Below are 19,645 nucleotides of genomic sequence, written 5' to 3' on the forward strand. Positions count from 1 at the left end.
GATCGTTTATCATGAAAAAAAACCCCTTCGCGTATTATATATATAGATTAGGGCGGGTCAATTAGTATGGCAGATTTTTTCGACTATGCGCGTATAGCCCAGAAGGATTCTACGTGTAATTCTAAGCAATTTTGCTGAAGAAACCATGGGTCTATAATCAAGTTTTAGTTTGCCAAATTGTGAAAATAACGTTCTTAGAAAGTTGCTGTAGTGTCGAAAAGAAGTGCTTAAATTTTTTATAAACACATTCTAAAAGAGAATGCATTTCTGCACATATATATTTTTCTTAAAACTTCCACCAGAGGGCGCAACAGTGAAATTTTTACATTATCTTCGACACCTATTTTCGCAAACTCCAAATTGATTTTAGACTCATGATTTGTTCGGTAAATTTGCTTAAAATTACACCTACAATTCTCCTTTGCTATACGCGCATAGTCAAAAATCAATGACCCGCTCTAATGTGCATATATTATAAATTTCCTAAAAATCAATAAAACTGTGAAGCAGGCTTATTTACTTATGTTGCCACATTTAATGTAATGCGCAATTACCGTAACAAAAACCATTATTACCGCATTTTTGAGCCAGAAGTTAATTTAAGCAAACCAAGTGTAACCATTTTCATCGAAATATGTATTTTATTTAATGCATAAAATACATATGCCTATGATTGAAATAATGGTCAGCCATAGTGGCACAAGTGCCACAGATGTGGTGTTTTTATTGCTGTTCTTATTGTTGATGAATATATTGTTATTGGTGTTGTTTTTGTTGTAATCGCTGCAATTGTGGCATGCCTATCGCTATTGGCTCTAATTTGATACTAAATTTTTAATTGGTTTAATAAAATTGCCATTTTGCGAGCCAGAATGCGTAAACGTGGTGCACTGCTTGGAGGTGGGTATGTGGGTATACAATACATACATACATATATACACAATTTAATGCAAGTACGCGAAATAGCTGGTGTTGAAGTTTGCACGCCCTTCCTATCCTCTTAGTTATTCCAACTTCGATTTATGTTTCGACAATTATGCGCGACTGCCTATCTATGTATGTATTTGGTATTTGTGTTTGTCTGCTTGAATTAGTAAGTTCATTAACGATAATATTTGCTAAAACACGGCCGCGCGTAATTAACATTTCCACATTTGCCAGCTGTAACAATTCGATAAAGCATACATAGCGAAACAAATGTGTCACATGCATGTATTCACATAAACATATATATTTGCACATATGTACATACATCGCTCTCTCTCTCTCATCGGTTCTGTTTTTTTCTATAGGAATTATAAAAGCAATTATGTTTTAAGACTTTCGTCAAAATATTTCGGAAAAATATTAAGCTTTATGTATGTGCGTGTGCTGGATCTCAAAAAAGGACTTTTGTTTTTTAATTTAAAAAATTAGTTTTTAAAACTTTCTTCTAAAAAAAATCACCTCAGTTAATAGGAGCGTTTAAGCTCAAAAAGACTGCATAAAAATGTTTACAAATTTTATAAAATCTTAATATTTTTCCGAAATATTTTGGCGAAAGCTTTGAATTATAATAAAATTTATTAATTCCGGTTGAAAAGCCGCACATTGTTTTTTGTGAGGCACCCTAATGAACATATATGTATATTTTTTTAGAGAATTTAATGCCCTGCAAGAATATGCGAGAAAAAATTTTGGTCTCAAAGTTATAAAATTTGTAATAAAAAAAATACATGTTATTTTCACGATAAAATTCCAAATGCCCACCGACTCCTTTTAAAATTGAAATAAAAATTTTTCCAAATGGGAGAATTTTCTTCTCAGTAAATAGGTCCTTTTCAAGGCCATAAATTCGTTAGGTTAGTTTTTTTTAGCTCACCTTAATGTGCCTGCAAGCTAAGCAAATACTATTTCCGCTCAATAAAGTAGCGCATAAATATTCTATTACTCACCCATACGAACGCAATATACGCTTCAATAGTCTAATACAATTTTCGCCGTTAAAAATATGAAACCCACACATTTCGACGTACGTATTTAATAAACCTGGGAAAATATAGCTGCCCTTTTCCTTTTCCCTGATTTATATTTACTGTTTTGCGTTTATGTAAATAATTGATTGTGTAATTAGTTGAAGTTTTAAAAGTTTATATATGTACATTCAGCTTTGCTATTTACTTGACGACGGTTTTGCACAGAATTTTTTCCGCTTGACATGGCGTATGAGCAACTTTTTTGTGCTCCCTCTCTGGTACCTACTACACTACTTTCTAATTAGTAATAGCTAATTCGTGCACATGAAACTCGCAAAAACAAATGTGCAAATTAGACATTAAAGTAGTTAGCTTATTTGCTGTTTATTTAAATACTAAAATAAATAATAACATTTGACGTTCGCATGTGATTGTTAAAATGTTTTTTTCGGTTACTTACCACACTACTGGCGTTTATTTAACGACTGTAAAAGAGAGTGGAAAAAATATCAAATTAGTATGCGGTTTGAATATTTATTTAAATGAAATATGTAAAATTACTTAATAAATATTAATGATAAATACACATTGCGGTATTTTAAATTAAAGAGGGCATAAACTTTAGATATACTTTTATTTAATTTAATGGCATGTAGGTTTTTTTTATCGGGAACTAAGGGACCCTTTAAAAGGCTAAATATAAACAAATCTTTAAAAAAAAAACCTAGCTCTTTTTAATAGTCAAAATAAAGTCGACTCGTAACTTAGTTGTAGCTTTTTTTGGATCAGATCAGATATCACATTTAAAATTATTTCAAAAAGCTAAAATTATCTTAAGAGTCGACATTATTTTAGCGATAACTACGGCCAATATTAATTTATCAGTTAAATAAAATATAACAATAATGTCGGTGGCCAACGATAGGAGCTCAAAAGCGGTTTATTTTGAAAATATTTTTGAAGAAAATATTATTCAAAAAGTATAAGGCAATTCATTAAGAAGGTAAATTAAATATTTTAATAAGGCTTTAAACGAGAAGGGGTTAGGAAAGTTTTATTTCGAAAATACGTTTGAAGAGGATTGCCACCTATTCAAGAAATTTAAATTCATTTAATTAAGAAGTTAAATCAAATACACATTAATATGGCTTTTAAACAAAGAAGTTAAAGAAAGTTTTATTTCGAAAATATTTTTGAAGAGGGTTGCCACTTGTACGGAAATTGAAAATAAATTTAATTACCAAGTTCAAAGAAATATCTCTATATGGCTATCAAACAATAGATTTTTAAGAAAGCTTTAGTCCGAAAATATTTTTGACGAGGTTGCTATCTTTAAAGAAATTCAAAATCATTTTAATTAGTAAAATAAATAAAATATATTAAAATGATAATCAAATTGAGAGAGGTTTAAGTAAGTTTTTTTTCTAAAATATTTTTAAGAGGCTTGCCACCTGCTCAAAAAGTGATTACAAGTTTAATTAGTTAGTTAATAGAAACCTTTTTTAGTATCTATATTGTATTAATCGAAACGAGTTTATGCAGACCGTGTTTATGTATTTATATATTTTAAGAAGATTGCCACCTGTTTAGAAACTCAGAATCAATTTGAATAACAAGTTAATATAATTATTTTAGTATGGTTCTCAAACGAGAGAAGTTGAAGCAAGACTTACATGCAAAGCATGCAACAAATTTTATTTAACCCATATTTGGTATACTAAATGTAATATTTTTCCCAAAAACTATGTGGCCACTCTAACCAAAGATATGTGTTTTAAAGTAAAAATATTATTGTAATAATATAAATGGGTTGAGCTTTTAATATTATATTAAAATATATTTAAAAATATTAAATTTTGAATTTTTTGGCAACCTTAGTTAAAAAAAATTTCAATTACGAAGGGTAGAGAAATTTGAAGTTATGATTTTCTTGACCATATGAGGATGTTAAGTTTTCATAAAAAAAAATATATTAAAATAATTTATGTTAAAGTTATATGGCAACCCCACCCAAAAATATATTGTGTGTATAAAAAATGATGTGGTAACCCTACTTGATTACAATCAAAATATGGAAAAAGATAAAATAAACAATCATTTACACATTGCATTTAATAGAGATTTATAAAATAATTTATTATGTTTTGTCAAAAAATGTATATGGCAACTCTAATATTTAATATTATTTTCAATTCGAGCCAAAATGTTTTAAGTAGTAAGGGGGATGTATTTAAGTTACGAAAAAGTAAATAAAAAATTGTTTGTTTAAAATTAGGTGGCAACTCTATGCACGGATATTTTAAAACGGCCAACATTTGTTTTCAATACACGTTTAAATATTTCAAGTTGAAGGATGTTAAATTAATATAATACTTTAAATCTGTAGCAAAAAAAAAAGTGTGGCAAAACAATGTGGCAACCATGTCTGAAATTATTAAACATTTTTTGCATAAATGAAATTTTTTCCCGATTTAATTTTAAAAAAAATTTTAACTTAGCCAAACAGAACGAGTTATTACTAAGTATCGAAAACAGGCAGCAACAGAAGCATGTATTTTAACTCTTTCACTTTCACTAACGCCGTCCCTGCAAAAATTGCACAGCTTCAAAAAGTTTTGTACTTAAAAAATGTTGTCGCCCGACAGCTAAACAGCGGAAAATAGCTGAACTTAACAAAAACCAAACGAACGGCAAACTTTCAAAATTAAGTGTCGCACAACACTTTGAACTTTTGCGCAGATTTTTAAATTAAGTTGTAAAAGCAAGCGGATAGCTGCTGACGCGTCTGCAAAATGGGCGTGAGACGGGAGTAGGTACTCAACGCCCCTCAGCAGCTGGGAAATGTGCAAAGCAAATTTCGACTTAAAGCTGTAATCCACAGCTATTGCAGGTAGCTAAAGCGAAAGTTTAGCCAATGGAGACGAAAAGGCGGTTAACAAACATACAAACATACATAAGTAGTACCATCCTCTAGCCTCAGCAACAGCCGGCCCACAGCTAAAATGACGCTATCATTCGATAGTAGCGCGCTGTTTTTCCTATTTTTGTGTAAATGAAACCTAAAAAGCGCAACACAAGAACAATGCAGAGCTAGACGACATCGTTTCCCAGTGGCTTTTTAAATAAATGAAAAGTGAAAATATTTTAGTGCATTGAAATTAAAGAAAATTGTGAAAAATTGTAAGTTTCGGCAACGACAAAAGATTTCAAGAAATTTATTTCATTCATATTTTTATTCTCAACAGCACTCTTTTCGCGCCACCACCATCATGTTGACTAAGCTAATATTTGTTTTAGTCCCTTTCTTTTTCTTCTTCTTCTTCTTCTTCGTCATCTAACTTTTTTATGCTTTTTCTATGCAAAGTGTCTGTCGCAGCTCCTTTTTGTTTGTGTCGATTAAATTTGTTAACAAACTTTGACATTTTTTGAAAGAATTTAATTTTTTTTGTGTGGCATACACTGAAATAAAAATTTCGTAAAAGTGCTACGAAAAACTTTCGTAGTCTTGGTTTTTGTACAATGTACGAAACTTTCGTGCATAATACGAACACATTTTTCACAACGAAACAAGATTTTACGAACCATAAGTAAATATAACGAAAGGACTTTCGTAAGGCATTTTTTCAGTACAATTTACGAAATCTTACGTTTATTTTACGAAACACATTCGTAAAGCACTGAACAAATCTCTGTACGAATAATTTTGTATATTGTAGGAAGGCATTCGTAATATTTACGTATGGTTTTAAAATTTACGAAATCTATAATTCTGTTTTCGTACAATTTAGTTAATACTTTCGTATGAAGTACTTCTGCAGAAACATGTTTTTTAAATTCGTACAACATACGAATATTTTCGTACAATATACTCAACTACCGGTAGTTTTATATTTCATCATATTTTTTGTATCGCGTGTCATTGCGGAACTAATTGTTGGCTGCTGTGAAACGTATAATATGATTTTAAACGTTATAAAAAGGGATTTGCTGGATAAAAAAACAATACAACATTAAATATTAAAGCTGTGGATATACTATGCTTGTGAGCATACAATGTTTTTAACATCGCTTACACTGCGCCTTGCGCTGCAATTTGGGACTTGATAAATAGGCAATTTCATCAGTTACCTATCAACGGCAAGCCTAAGCCAGGAGCACTACTTAATGTAATTAAAAGTAAGTACATGTATGACTATTCACTGAAACTTGCCTTTCAGACGCCTTATAATTTTCCTTTTATTTATAGTCGTCAAGGAAACAAACATCGATGAAGCTGCGAATCAGTCAAGTGCCTCTACATAAAAATATTATAATGTTTAAGAAAGCAAACCAGTATTTTTCATATTTTATATCTTATTATATTTAGTTTTGTTGAGTCTCATAGTTTAACACTTTGCATCAGTATACTTTATCGAATGAAGCCTAAGCAGTAAAAAAAAATATGTAGTTTAGAACAGGGTTCGTATTATTAATATAAAGCACACGCACATGTGTGTGCTTTGCGTAGAGAAACTTATACACTTCGATTTCTATCTCAAATCTTAAAATAATTTTTTAATGTTTTCTGTCATATAAAAAACAAACAACATCTCACTTTTTATTGAATTGTCTTTCAAAAAATAACCTTTAATAAACAATTTTTTTAAAAATATTTTGGTTGCATTTCTTTATTTATTCTGAACGTTTGGAATAAACTTGTTTGTTTACTTATTCTTTAGAACGTTCCCGATGATATGCTAACGTATATTTCAAACGCATTCTGTTTATTCTGGCTGTGAAATGGGATTATCTGGAATGTATAAAGAAACGCAGCCATTATGTGCATGTGCATGGGCTGAAATTTGTACAAAAATCGACTCACACACATGTGCATGTGCTTAATAACAAACAGCACACACTTTTCTGTGAGCAGAGTTTGTTTTCCACTTATGTACACACATGTGTATGAGCAGTGAGTACAAGTTGAATGTGTTTCTGGCGTGTGTGTGAGCAGAGCATGTGTGTGCAAATACGAACCCTGATTTAGAACCTATTCGTATGCATATAAACAAAAGACTTAAGTTTTATTATAGGTAAAATAACCTTTTTTATTAATTCTAAACTACAGTGTAGTCAGAAAATTCTTCTTCTTTCGTAGAAAGTATGATTGATTTTATTATTAACACTATAAAAAACATGACTAAAATTATAGCACAACACTTTCATTATATTTTAATCAATAATGTTAAGCGTTTTTGCAAAACGTTTTGTTAAACAAAAACGCCTAAAATTAACGATAAAAACAAAATAAAAGTCTTGTGTTATAATTCGTAATATGTTTTTTACAGTGTGGAGAATGAAAGCAAAATCGTACATTCTACGAAACAAGCGCAGATTTTACGAAGTAATTTCGTTAAATATACGAATTATTTCTGTGCATTTTACAAAAATTTCGTAAAAAAATAGATAAATAGGACGAATTTTTTTTAGTAAATAGTACGAAATTCGTTAGTAAATAGTACGAAATTCTTTAGTAAATAGTACGAATACATTCGTAAAATGTACTAAAAATCTGATGCCTCATATTTTCGTAGTATGTACGGTTTTGTACAATCAACGAAAACTTTCGTGGCTCAAAATGACGAAAAATTTCGTAAGATTTACGCAAGTTTTCGTTATATTTACGCAGATTTTATTTTCTGTGTATGAAATGAGGATATAGAACCGTTAAATTGTTATAATATGTATTTAGATGGAAAGTTTTTGTGACACTAATGGCTTTTTAAAAATTTTACTGGCATGGACTTTTCGTTTAACTTCTTCTTTTGTTTTGAAGCACACTTGCTTTGAGCGAACAAATCTTCAAAAGATGCATGCATAAAAGGCTGATAATACAGGTTAGGTTAGGTTAAGAAATGTTAGCTTACGTTAGGGTTCTTACAGCCGAACAAAATCAACGAAAAGTCCATATTTAATTGGTTCATTAAATATGGTGAGTGTCAACAAAACGGCAAATTGAAATGAAAATTTTGAGGTTTTGTTTCAAGCTCGAGGTTTGAGACTCAAACTCGAAGCTTGCGACGGGTCGTGAAAAAACATTCCAGCCGATTCATAGAAAATTTCACCATTGGGAAAATATCGCATTACCATCTACACTGTAATCTTGCACAAGTAAACAGAAAGCGGAGCATTTCTCTACTCGGATATCCTGTAGTTGAGACAGTCGTACTCAGCAGTTTTTCTTGAGGAGAATAAATAGTTTCTATGAAATTTTAAGTGGCAGAGTTGCATATAACTAAATTGAAATATTTTTCCCATTCATATTCAAAACTAGCAAATACCCGGCGTGCTCTACTGTGCCTTAAAAGTACTTTTGGTAGTTTTGTGCTGTTTAATACCCGCATTGTAATATTTCATTTATTTTATCAATTTATAATTTCATAAAATTTTCCAAACAGATGGCAACCCTCCTCAAAAATATTTTCGGCGGTAAACGGCGGTATTTCCGAAACTACTTCAATTTGATACCCATATTGCAATATTTAATTTATTTTATCAATTAAATTAAATTAAAACTTTCAAAAATGGGGCAACCATCCACAAAAATATTTTCGGCTGTAAGCCTTCTTAAATGTCGTTCTTTTGACAGCCATATTGCAATATGTATTTACTTTATCTTATCAATTAACTTAAAGTGCAATTTTAAAACAGGTGGCAACAGGTTAGAACTCTAGCAATATATCGGTGAAAACGGCGTTCAATTCCATGCATCATTTTTCGAGTGGTGCGCGTACAAACAAATTGACAGACAGACAAAAAATCCAAAAATCGTTGATTTTGCTTCTGTTGCTCTAATAAGGATCCCCTTGTATTAATTTTTCTTTTATATACATATATTTTACATCTTAATATTTCTTGCTTCCTAAAAAATAACTTTCTAAAGCCGCTGATTAAGTTGAAAAAGTTTCGATACAAAAAAAGTCTGACCAAAAAAGCCATTGAACAGGAAGTGATTGAAGTCTCCGCCAATAGCCCTAAACATTTTACTAAGTGCACATCAGCAATTTGTAAGTCTCTGCAAACATCTTTGCCATGGGGGTCGCCAAAAATCCCAAAATTTTCCTCTTTACACATTCATGTTTCTGGCATGCGGGGGACGATATGTACTTGCCGATTTATTTTAAAAAAATTATTTAAAAAGCAGACGTCTCGATTGCTCAGCAAACCGGTTAATCGTTTCTGCAATTATTTCACATTGATTCTCTAAAACCAATTTTCGGTGTATTCTTAAAATGCATAAGCCTAAAGGTAAATTTTATAGGAAATTAAACTAACAATTTATTAAAACTTGTAGTAACCCCCGAAATACGAGTGAGTACCCCTCGATACGAGTAACTACAAGTAATTACTCCATACTTTCTTCAAGTACTGAGTACTTTTTGTACTCGAATTCTTCCCGCAAGTACTTAGGTGGGTATCGAGTACGCGATTAAAGTATTACTTGCTTTTCCAAAAATTCTGAATTTCGGTTCTGACAATATATGAATCATGCTGTTGTGGTTTTTGCACAATTCTTGCTTTCCCGTACTAGTCAATTATTAAAATTTTGCAAGACACAAACTTGTGGCTACTTTTTCGGTAAGTATTGGTCGGAGAGTACTCGAACCGATTCTGTTTTTCTTCACATGACATAAGTATTTACAATGAGTAAGTATCGAGTACAAGGTCGTATCGGAACAACACTATGTATTGCTAGACACCTGATTACCCAGGATAATTTTTAAGTTCTTAAAAGACATTACGCTACTCTAAGCTTCGTGCAGTGGGCCATGAGAAAACCGTCATCTTTAAGGTATAGTCCCACCTTTCAAAATATCTGGTATTAGTCTTAATCTGAAACGCAATAATCATTTAAAATTTGCGCTGTTTTTGGTAAAAAGCATTTAATATCACACTTTCAAACTAAAGCTTTCTTAACCCTAGAAGCCTAATCTATTTGGGAGTAACGTAAGGCCTTAACATACGCCTTAGAGGCTTATGTACTTAAAAGATAACTTGTGAGCTAAAATATACTTAGGCCTGCCTTACTTTTTAAAGAATATTTAAGTTGTGAGTTTGACTAATAATAAATCATAGTTTTATTAATAAAAACTATAACCACATTTATTTAAAACAACAAAATAAAAAGTCAATTTTGTGCTAAAATTAAAAAAAGAACCATTCCGTATACGCCTCGCAGACGTAGATTATACTTTTGGGGTTAACCCTTTCAGTACAAATATTCAACTACTGGTTCTAAAAAATTTTAAATATGTATACCGGCTAATTTTGGATCGTTCATTTTAAAAATCACATACAAAAATGTGTAAAGCTTTGAGGTTTGCGGTCATTCAGGGTACTTTTTAATGGTCAGTGATATGCTAGGTGTTTAAAAAAGAAAGGGATCTATCAGCTATTTTTATTTTTTGCTTTCGTCAAATGTATTTCAAAACTATGAATAATACCTAATAACTTTTCCGAATCTCAATTCCACATAGCGACATGTAACACATTATGCAAGTGCCAGTTTATATCATGTCGCTTATACATGTTTGAAAGTGATATATGAAGACACCGCCGAATAAATTCAAGTCAAATCATGCATCAAATTTATGCATGTCAACAAAAGGAACAAAGGCGACATATTCAGCATTATTATTTACATTGTATGTATATACGGGAAGAGATTTTCCGAATTTTGCAACCTCCTACTATAGTAAAATTTATTAAACAATTATCTAATTAAAAATCTATATACATTTTCATACAAGGCGGGATTAAACAGTATTAAAAATATGCTGCAGAAACACAACAGCTGAGCTAAGAAGCAATGACATGCTATAACAATATGTTTGAGATGGAATGACATGGCATAGCAATGCATGAAATTTTTGAAAATGACATTTTTATAGATACGGTGGGAAGAAGTTAAGAAAATGTTTAAATTTATATTTTGTTACCTACTTCACCGATTTGAAATCTGAAAAACCGGGAGATTCTAGAAAATTTGGTAAAATGAGAATATTTTGAAATGTACAAAATTATTGAGATTTTAGAAGTTTTTATTTTTCCAAAATTTTGAGAATTTTATATATCCTAAAATCCATCCTAAAATGTAAAAATATGAAACATCACAAATTGTCGAAAAACTCTTATGTTGATGTACTTGTGTGTAAAAAATAGAAAATTCTTCGAATTCTAAAAGATATTAACATTTTTGAAAAATTCCAAAATTGCTCCACTTTTCTGAACTTTTCCAAAATTTTGTATTGATATAACAAAGTTTGAGAATTTTCAACTTTTTAAAAATTTTGAAATCATCAAGGCCCACAAATTTTTTGAATCTTCAAGAATTACGAAAATTTTTTTAACTTTCAAAAACGACGAAATATGAAAATGTTTTCAATATTCGAAAACTTTTAATTTCGTTTGAGCAATTTTGTATATTCGACACTTTTATTCAGAAAAATTTTTTTTTAGAATTCCTACAATTCTCAAAATTTTTGAAAAATAACAGATTTCAGGAAATCTAGTATTCATCATTATATTGAGTTATTGGGATTTACTAAAATTTCTCAAATTCACAAAGTTTTGAAAGTTTACAAAATTTTGGAATTCCACTCAAGTTATTAAAAAGGGGAAACATCAAGAAATTGAAAACTATAAAAACTCTAAAAATTTTAAATTGCGGTGATTTTTAAATTTATATACACGATATATGTTGAAAAATTAAACCCCCCCGCCCCCCCAAGAATTGCTGCTGGGTCCGCCCCTGATATTGCACTATTTCATTAAAGTAACTGATTAAATTAAATTAGACTTTTAAACAGGTTCCAACCACTTGTAAAAATAATTTCGAAATAAGGCTTATTTAAAAATCTTTTGTTTGACTTGACGTTATTTTCTAATGTTTCAATTTACTTATTGATTAAAATTAATTTAAAATTTTTACAGGTGGCAACGCTCTTTAAAATAGTTTTGTAGTAAAACTTAATAATACCTCTTACGATTGACATCCATATTGAAAAACTTTATTTAAGTATTTGACTTTGAAGCAGTTGGCAACCCTCTTGGAAATATTTTCAAAATAAAACTTTCTTAAACCTCATTCGCTTACCACCCATATTGTAATACTTCATTCAACTTATTAATCAAATTGAATTTGACTTTTTATTAGGTGGCAATCCTGTTAAGACGATTTTCGTAATAAAGATTTTTTAGATCTCGTTCGTTTGGCAACCTTACTGTAAAATTTCGTTGAACTTATAGCTTAAAGTAGAATTTAACTTTTTAAGCAGATGGCACCTCTTTTCGAAAAATATACTTTATGATAATTCAGATCATAAGCTATTAGTATATACAAAGAAAAACCAACAAATAAACTCACACACTCACTAACTTTCACATTCAAAATATAAGCAGGATTTCATTGTAACTTGTCAATTAAATTCATAAACTGGTGGCAGCCCTCGTAATTTTTTTTTTGTCAAATACATAGATAGAGCTTTCGTACAACCTTTGATACCAATGCTCATATATTTTATTTAAATTGTTAATTAAATTGATTTTGAATTTCTAAACAAGTGGCAGCTCCCTTTAGAAATGTTTTTGAAAGAAAGCTTCCCTTGGCCTCTTTCGTTTGCTACCGATATTAAAATATTTCCTTTAACATGTTAATTAAATTGATTTATAATTTTTGAACAGGTGACAGCCCTGTTGAAAAATATTTTGGAAATAAATCGTTTTGAATTTCCAAACAGGTGTGTTTGAAATAAAGCTCTCTCTCGTTTGATACCCATATTAAAATATTTCGTTAATTAATGTTAATTAAATTGATTTTTACTTTTTTAACAGGCGGCATACCTATATATATTCCTTTGACGCCCACAATGTTGTGATACTTTATTTAAATTATTATTTGATCATTTTTAACTTTTGGAAAAGTTGGCAACTCTCTTCCCCAAAAATATCCAACGTGGTCACCCAGCTTATAATCTATCTGTGTGCCTAATTTTATTCAAATAAATTTAGCTTTTTCAGCGTGAAATAGCAACAAACACACTCACACACTCACTCACTTACAAACTTTCACATTTATAATAGTTTTCATTTCATTGCTTTTAACACAAATCCGCTCTTTTATAAAAAAATATAAGCATATTTATATATGTATTTTCATTTGTCTTCAGACAATGTCTCGCACGTATTTGCTTTGCAATGCACTTGTTACAGTATTGCACTCCTACTTATGTAGATGCTTTTATTGTGTTAGTGCTATTTTTATTGCCACCACCACCACCACCACCACCACCACCACCACCACTGATACACATTACCATATGCCAACAACCCAAGAATGGTAGAATACAAGATTGCGCCGATCAGAGAGGATTTTTGAGAATAACTTTTGTGTGACGTCACACTGGTGCGAGAAATGCCAAAACGTGAGCAAGAATGGAAGAAGAAGAAAAAAATGTTGCGAGGAAAACGTAAACAAGTTGCACAAGTGTGACGTCATGCAAACAACGATTCTGTCAAACTCGTTAAGAGAGGAATAGCGGTCCGAGATCGGCGCAACCTTTGTATTCTCTCAATCAACAACCTCAAACATTTACTTTGCGTACATCAGCACATTTTTGTTTTCACAAATTGAAAAAAGCAAGAAAAAGTCTAAACAAAAAACACCGCCAAAGCACCACCACACTTGTTTGCTGTCTGTCACTGTTAAAAAATGCCACGTACTAGCCGTCATCGATTCGCCACTTCTCGCTCGCTATGTTTGAGTTCCGGTCGCTTAAAGAAGAAATTTGCATGGGAAAGCAACAACAAAGTTAGCTAGCACGGATAGACGATAGCGAGTTTGGTTATACCTCATTGAGTTCGTTCGTTTCGCCACTCGCTAACTGACGGCGAATCGATGACGGCTATCTGCATGCCACGGTCTACTACAAACAAAACTTACATGCGTGCGTGCGTGCGTACGCCTATGTGTTCATACGGATAGGCAATCAAATTTAACACATGCGTCATGCACGATGAACTTGCAACATTTGCTTGCATTTGTTTGTACTCGTATGTTTGCTTTGAGTTTCCTTCACAGAGAGCTCACAACACTCGTGTCTCTCTCGGATTATCATACTCTCACTTCTTTTATTTAACACTTTGCTTTTTACTTTTTCTCAAGTATTTGTTGGTTTTTTTATTTCTTTGTTAAATTCTATATATATTTTTTTAACATTCTTCCGCTTTCTTAATCATTGCCACAACACGACACTTCTGCAGTCCAACAACAACTGAGCGCAGCAAGCAACCACTGATGCTGATGGACTCTGTGTTGCTTAAGTTGCCGGCTACTGGTGGCTGCTGCTGTTATTCCTTTGGCCCCAACCAGTGTTGCCGCGCATAATTTTTAGTGGTAGCCAAATTCCCTTAAAAAAAGGGCTAAAATAGAGCTAAAAAAAGTCGTTGTGGCTAAAAATGGTAGCTAAAATTTTTTACTTACATATACATATATAAGAATACACGTAAACATTTTCAATAAGTAATGGTATATAAAAACAACGAACTTTGGAAAAAAGCAAATATTTTATCCAACCAAAAACCTTTTTGTACCAGCTGCTTGCTGGTTCCATCAAGTAATTGTACCATCAGGCTCGAAGCATATAACTTACCAGCATGCTGGTACAATATCTATTTCTTTACAAATGAGATCGAGGAAAGATCGAAATGATTAGAGCCGAAATTTCATAATTTTTCTAGCATTTTGTTTAACATTGTTTTTCTTTGTAATTCACAACTGCAATATCGTGAACGTAATCTTCCACAAATACAGCTTTGACTCATATAGTGCAAGAAATTTCCGCCAAAATACTTTTTACTTAGAAAATTGAGCTAATTTCACCACTAACAACACCAGCATGCTGGTATAATCACACCACAAGAACATACACGGTCACTTGACTTGATGGGTTATTAAACAAATTTACAAACAAATTTATTTTAAACTATAGTTAAATCGTTAACAGAAAAGTTAACAGCCCCAACACTTTTACAGTATGGCAGTAAGGGCAGTCAACTTATCTATTTTAAACTATAGTTAAATCGTTAATAGATAAGTTAACAGCCTTAACACTTTTACAGTGTGTATGTATAAAAACGTAAGGAACATACCATACATATAGATACATATGTATATATATCAGTCTTTCTTAGTTTAAAAATTCATCTCTTACATAAATGCAAAAAAAAAAAACAAATTAAGCATATACAACTTTTTCATGCAAAGTATGAATAGATTATAAAAAGGGCTAAAAAAAAGGGCTAGGGGCAATTTTAAATTTATGTGGCCAAATAAAGTATGTGGTAGCTAAATTTAGCCACCAAAGGGCGAAAACGGCAACACTGGCCCCAACACACAATGGCCGCTGCTACATACTTCTTTCACTGTTACGCACTCTTCTTCGTTCAACACTGCTTTTTGGTTTAACACTGCTGCTGCAGCGGCTATGGTAACTTCTGCTCTTGCGCCGGAAGTTCACCGATTCCATTTTGCGGTTGTCGTTGCCGGCTGGTAGGTATTCTAGTTGGCTCAGTTGTCGACACTCTGCCGTCGACTGCCGAAGTGGTATCGCACTAACTTCTTGTACTTTTTCGCAGCTGGTCTGCACAATATTTGCAGACTTTCGCTTACCATTCTGCGCTTCTCTCTGTAACTGTTTATTGCTGCTTGGCCCATGATTGGCTAGCATTCACCTTTCTGGGTGGTAATTGCAGAGAGTGAAATTTCTCTGTTACGTGTGGCACCCAATGCATTTGTGTTGACGGTTTGCCGAATGTGAAACCTTATGCAAAATAATTTAGCATAGCGCTGTTATTAGCGTTTGAATGTTAGGTGTACAGCTTGCAGCTAATCAACCACTCTTTTACCGGTTGGATATTGAACTTGCAAGGGAATTTTTTGTTTTTGTGAATATCAGGAAGGTACTTAATCGTAAAAAAATATGCATCGATATTTTAATAGATGGGGAATCATGCCTTCAACTTTGTGGGTAAATAATGAGTCGATTATTTGTTTTAATTTACAAATAATATGCCGATTAAGAAGAATCATGCTTGGTTCCAAAAGACCCAAAATGTTTACTGACGGACAAGGAAATTAATGCCTTGAAGAATTTATATGCAATATTGGTACAAAACGAAAATGATTTAAAAAACTTTGATTAAAAATTAGAAATTTTGATCAGAGTTGCCACCTTATTTAAATAAATTTTGGTATGTAAAATATCGGAAAAGATATGTGTGACTATTAGTAGCAACTGGGAGTGTAAGACAATTTGATTTTAAATTAATTTTTTAAGCAGAGTTGTCATTCAATAAATAATTGAAATTTATTTGAATTTGGCCATGTAAATTATTAAAAAAAAAATCATTATTGGTGTCAAATGAAATTTATTTGAAAAAACTTGATTCAAAAATATTTCTTTTTTTGGGCAGGGTTGCCACCTAACGAAACAATTAAAATCATTTAAATAAATATCGGTATGTAAATTATTGAAAAGACATTTTTGACAGGGTTATCACCTTACAAAGAAATTCCAAATTTGTATAAAGCAAATAAATTTTCATTGTACAATATTAGAAAAGGTACAAAGTTAATTAAGTTTAAAAAAATAAAATATGTTAAAATTGATCAGGGTTGCCAATTGTAGAAGTAAATATATACAATTATTATCACAAAATTACGATATGTAAAATATCGAAAAAGATATGCCATAATTAGATATTTAATATTAATTAACGAAAGCGATTTGGGAGTGTTTATTGAAAAATAGGATTGCCACGCATGAAAGTAATTATAAATATGAGTAATTTTCGGTACGTAAAAAACATTAATATAAATATGAAATATTGGCCACAAAAGAAAAATGGTTGGGAAAACTTAATAAAATAACAAACATTCTGATCAGGGTTGCCACCTATCTCAGTAATTAAAATTATTTAACTATAGCTAACGAAAGTTACAGCATTGCCAATAAAATATAGCCGCTTTGGAACGCTCTCATCGAAAATATATTCGAATAGAGTTGTAGGCATCGACGTGAATTTACATATAAGATATTCAATTAACTTGTCTAGTTATATTTAAGGTTTCAGAAAAGGCTATATACCAGGGTTTGAAAAGCAAATTTGGTTTTTAGGTTTTACAATCACTGAAAGAATTGAAATGAAAAAGTTTTCGTACTGATTTTTCACTTTTCGGGAATTTTTCGCTTAACTTCGGGATTATGCGCCATTATACGAGATTTTTTTCTTTTTTTGAATTTGAATTTTTTGGGGATATTTTCGTGACTTTGCGAGATTTTTTCAGAATTTTTCAAGATTTTTTAGAATTTTTCGGAACTTTTTCGAGATCAGTGGGACTTTTCGGAACGTTTTCGAAATTTTTCGGTATATTTCAGGACTTTTCTAACAAGAACATGAAAAGCTGCTAGTTAAGCTTGGTATTAAAATGAAATTATTCATGAGTTCTCGGAGTTTCTTCGGCAATTGACGCGACTTTTTCGTGGCTTTGCCGAATTTTTTCGAGACTTATCGGGATTTTGCACGCATGGTTTGGGTTTTTTAGGACTAAAATAAATAAAAAAACTTAGCTTAGTAGTAAAATGAAATGCTGCGCAAATCTTCAATATCAGTTCGGTATTTTTTTCGGGACTGGGATTCTTCGTGGTTTTTTGGGACTCACTATTTGTTTGGAATTTTTCGGTGTGCCTCTGTTTTTTATAAATTTCAGGACTTTTAGAGATGCTACTTGTTTGATTTTTCGAACTTCGACTTTTTTCGACATCGTTTGGTACTTTTTGGACGGAAAAATAAACTTCAACAATTTCCGCAATATTTCTGTTAAAAAATAACATAAAACCTTTGCTTTGATTTTACCTTGAATGAATGTAGAAAGAAAACCAAATTGTATAAATATATACACATACATTAGGGTGCCTCGCTAATAATAGTTGGGGGTTTTCCACCGGCATAATAAGAGTTAATATATTTCAAGACTTCTGTCAAAATATTTTTATATATACATATGTTAATATTTACGTCAGTTGGACTGATGAAAATACTTCCAAAAATCTCATTATTTTGTTTCCGTTGATAAAATGTTTAAACATTTTTATGCAGATCTTGTACGCTTAAACTCTTTTAACATCTTGACTTTTTAACAATTGACTTTTTAAAGAAAATATTTTTACAAACTAATTTTATTTATAAAAAATTCGACTTTTGAAGGTATCGATCAAACTCAGGTAAATCTTAATACTTTTCGGAAATATTTTGGAATAGGTATTAAAATATAATAGATTTTATAATTGCGATGGAGAAACCGTACCAATTTTTTTTTGCACGGAGAGTGTTGCAACCTAATATATCTACATTTGTTGTTACAAATAACTAAAGACAAAAGGATTTTTTTTTTGCCTTATTGCTCAGCAATACAAGCAAATACTGCACGTGTGCTGGTCACGTGGCCTGTAAAAAAAAAATAAAAGCAATTTAGCCTCAACAAAAAAAAAAAAAAATCAACTCAAATGCATAACCCGATAAATGCATACATTCTTAGTCCTTTTTTTAAAATAATTTGCTTATCGTTTGAAAAAATTAGAATGATTTATGTTTCTGCTTATTTGCAAGTTGGCGCATTCTGCCACACTTACTCACACCAGGCTATAAAAGATTCACATGTGTCCACATACATACTACATATATGTAAGTGAAACCAGGCGCATTTTTTTTCACCCAGCCTTTGTCTTCAGCCTTTTTGCGCCACCAAACTGTGTGAATACCAGCACTTGGCGTAGGCTGCGCTTGACAGCCGCTGCTGCTATCAACCAAAATACCAATACAGAGGAGCGGAATTTTAATGGCTATAAAATTGCAAAAGCAATAAAAAAAAAACGGGTGAAAAAGGACGACTTCTTCCATTTCCTTCACCCGGAAGAAAAATATTTCAAAACACATTAAAAAAATCCTTTGATGCTATCAACTCAATTCAGGCAAATAAAGCAACAAATTTCAATATGTGCTCGTAGATGTTTGTGTGTACTCACATATATATACATATGTATGTTTACATACATACAAATTGATTGCATTTGCAAAGGCTTGGCGACGCTCAACTTGTTGACCATAAAGCAAACGAATGCTTTTCCACGAAAGGGGGAAACGTTTCGTAATGTCTTACGTTTATGCTTTTATTTTTATAATATGCACATATCTTTGTGTGTACGTAAGTATGTAATTATAAATGTATGTGTATTCACATTTAAAGCCGGTTGCTTGTCTTTAATCTGAACTTTGACTTTATGCCCTCGAATATTTTTATAGAGTATTTTGATTTTCTTCAGTCGTTGCTGACTGCCTTCGATGTCTGTGATGTCCTTTGACTTCTTACAGACTTTCTGCGTTGTATTAGGGCAAAGAAAAGATTTCTTCGCATAGCAAAAGTACAAATATAATGGCATTATATTATGATTACTATTTGCTCTAACATAAATCGAAGGGAACTTGTTAACTCGTATTTGCGCTTCTCTCCATAGCACCTGCACCTAAAAGTATGCTCCATACTCCTGTAATTCAAAGCTCATTCATATTTTTGTTTGCTATTGAATTCTTTT

The 19,645-nt window shown here is 31.5% G+C and overlaps 3 protein-coding genes across 11 annotated transcripts in view; 1 reads left to right on the forward strand and 2 right to left on the reverse strand.

The window, feature by feature from the left end:
- Positions 1-19,645, reverse strand: part of LOC118740857 — a 534,289-nt gene that overhangs the window by 73,012 nt on the left and 441,632 nt on the right. The window lies entirely within an intron of this gene.
- Positions 1-19,645, reverse strand: part of LOC118740855 — a 215,472-nt gene that overhangs the window by 43,825 nt on the left and 152,002 nt on the right. For 4 of the 5 annotated variants that reach the window (XM_036472581.1, XM_036472584.1, XM_036472583.1 and 1 more), the window contains exon 3: positions 2,416-2,440. The gene's annotated coding sequence lies outside the window, so the exon portion shown is untranslated. Of the gene's footprint in view, positions 1-2,415; positions 2,441-13,935; positions 14,309-19,645 lie in introns of those variants that run through there. The other variant, XM_036472580.1, reaches the window with a different exon arrangement.
- Positions 1-19,645, forward strand: part of LOC118741964 — an 87,754-nt gene that overhangs the window by 17,057 nt on the left and 51,052 nt on the right. The window lies entirely within an intron of this gene.

Source organism: Rhagoletis pomonella, unplaced genomic scaffold (genome assembly GCF_013731165.1).
Source record: "Rhagoletis pomonella isolate Grant_MI unplaced genomic scaffold, Rhpom_1.0 Rhpom_scaffold_00006, whole genome shotgun sequence".
NCBI lineage: Eukaryota > Metazoa > Arthropoda > Insecta > Diptera > Tephritidae > Rhagoletis > Rhagoletis pomonella.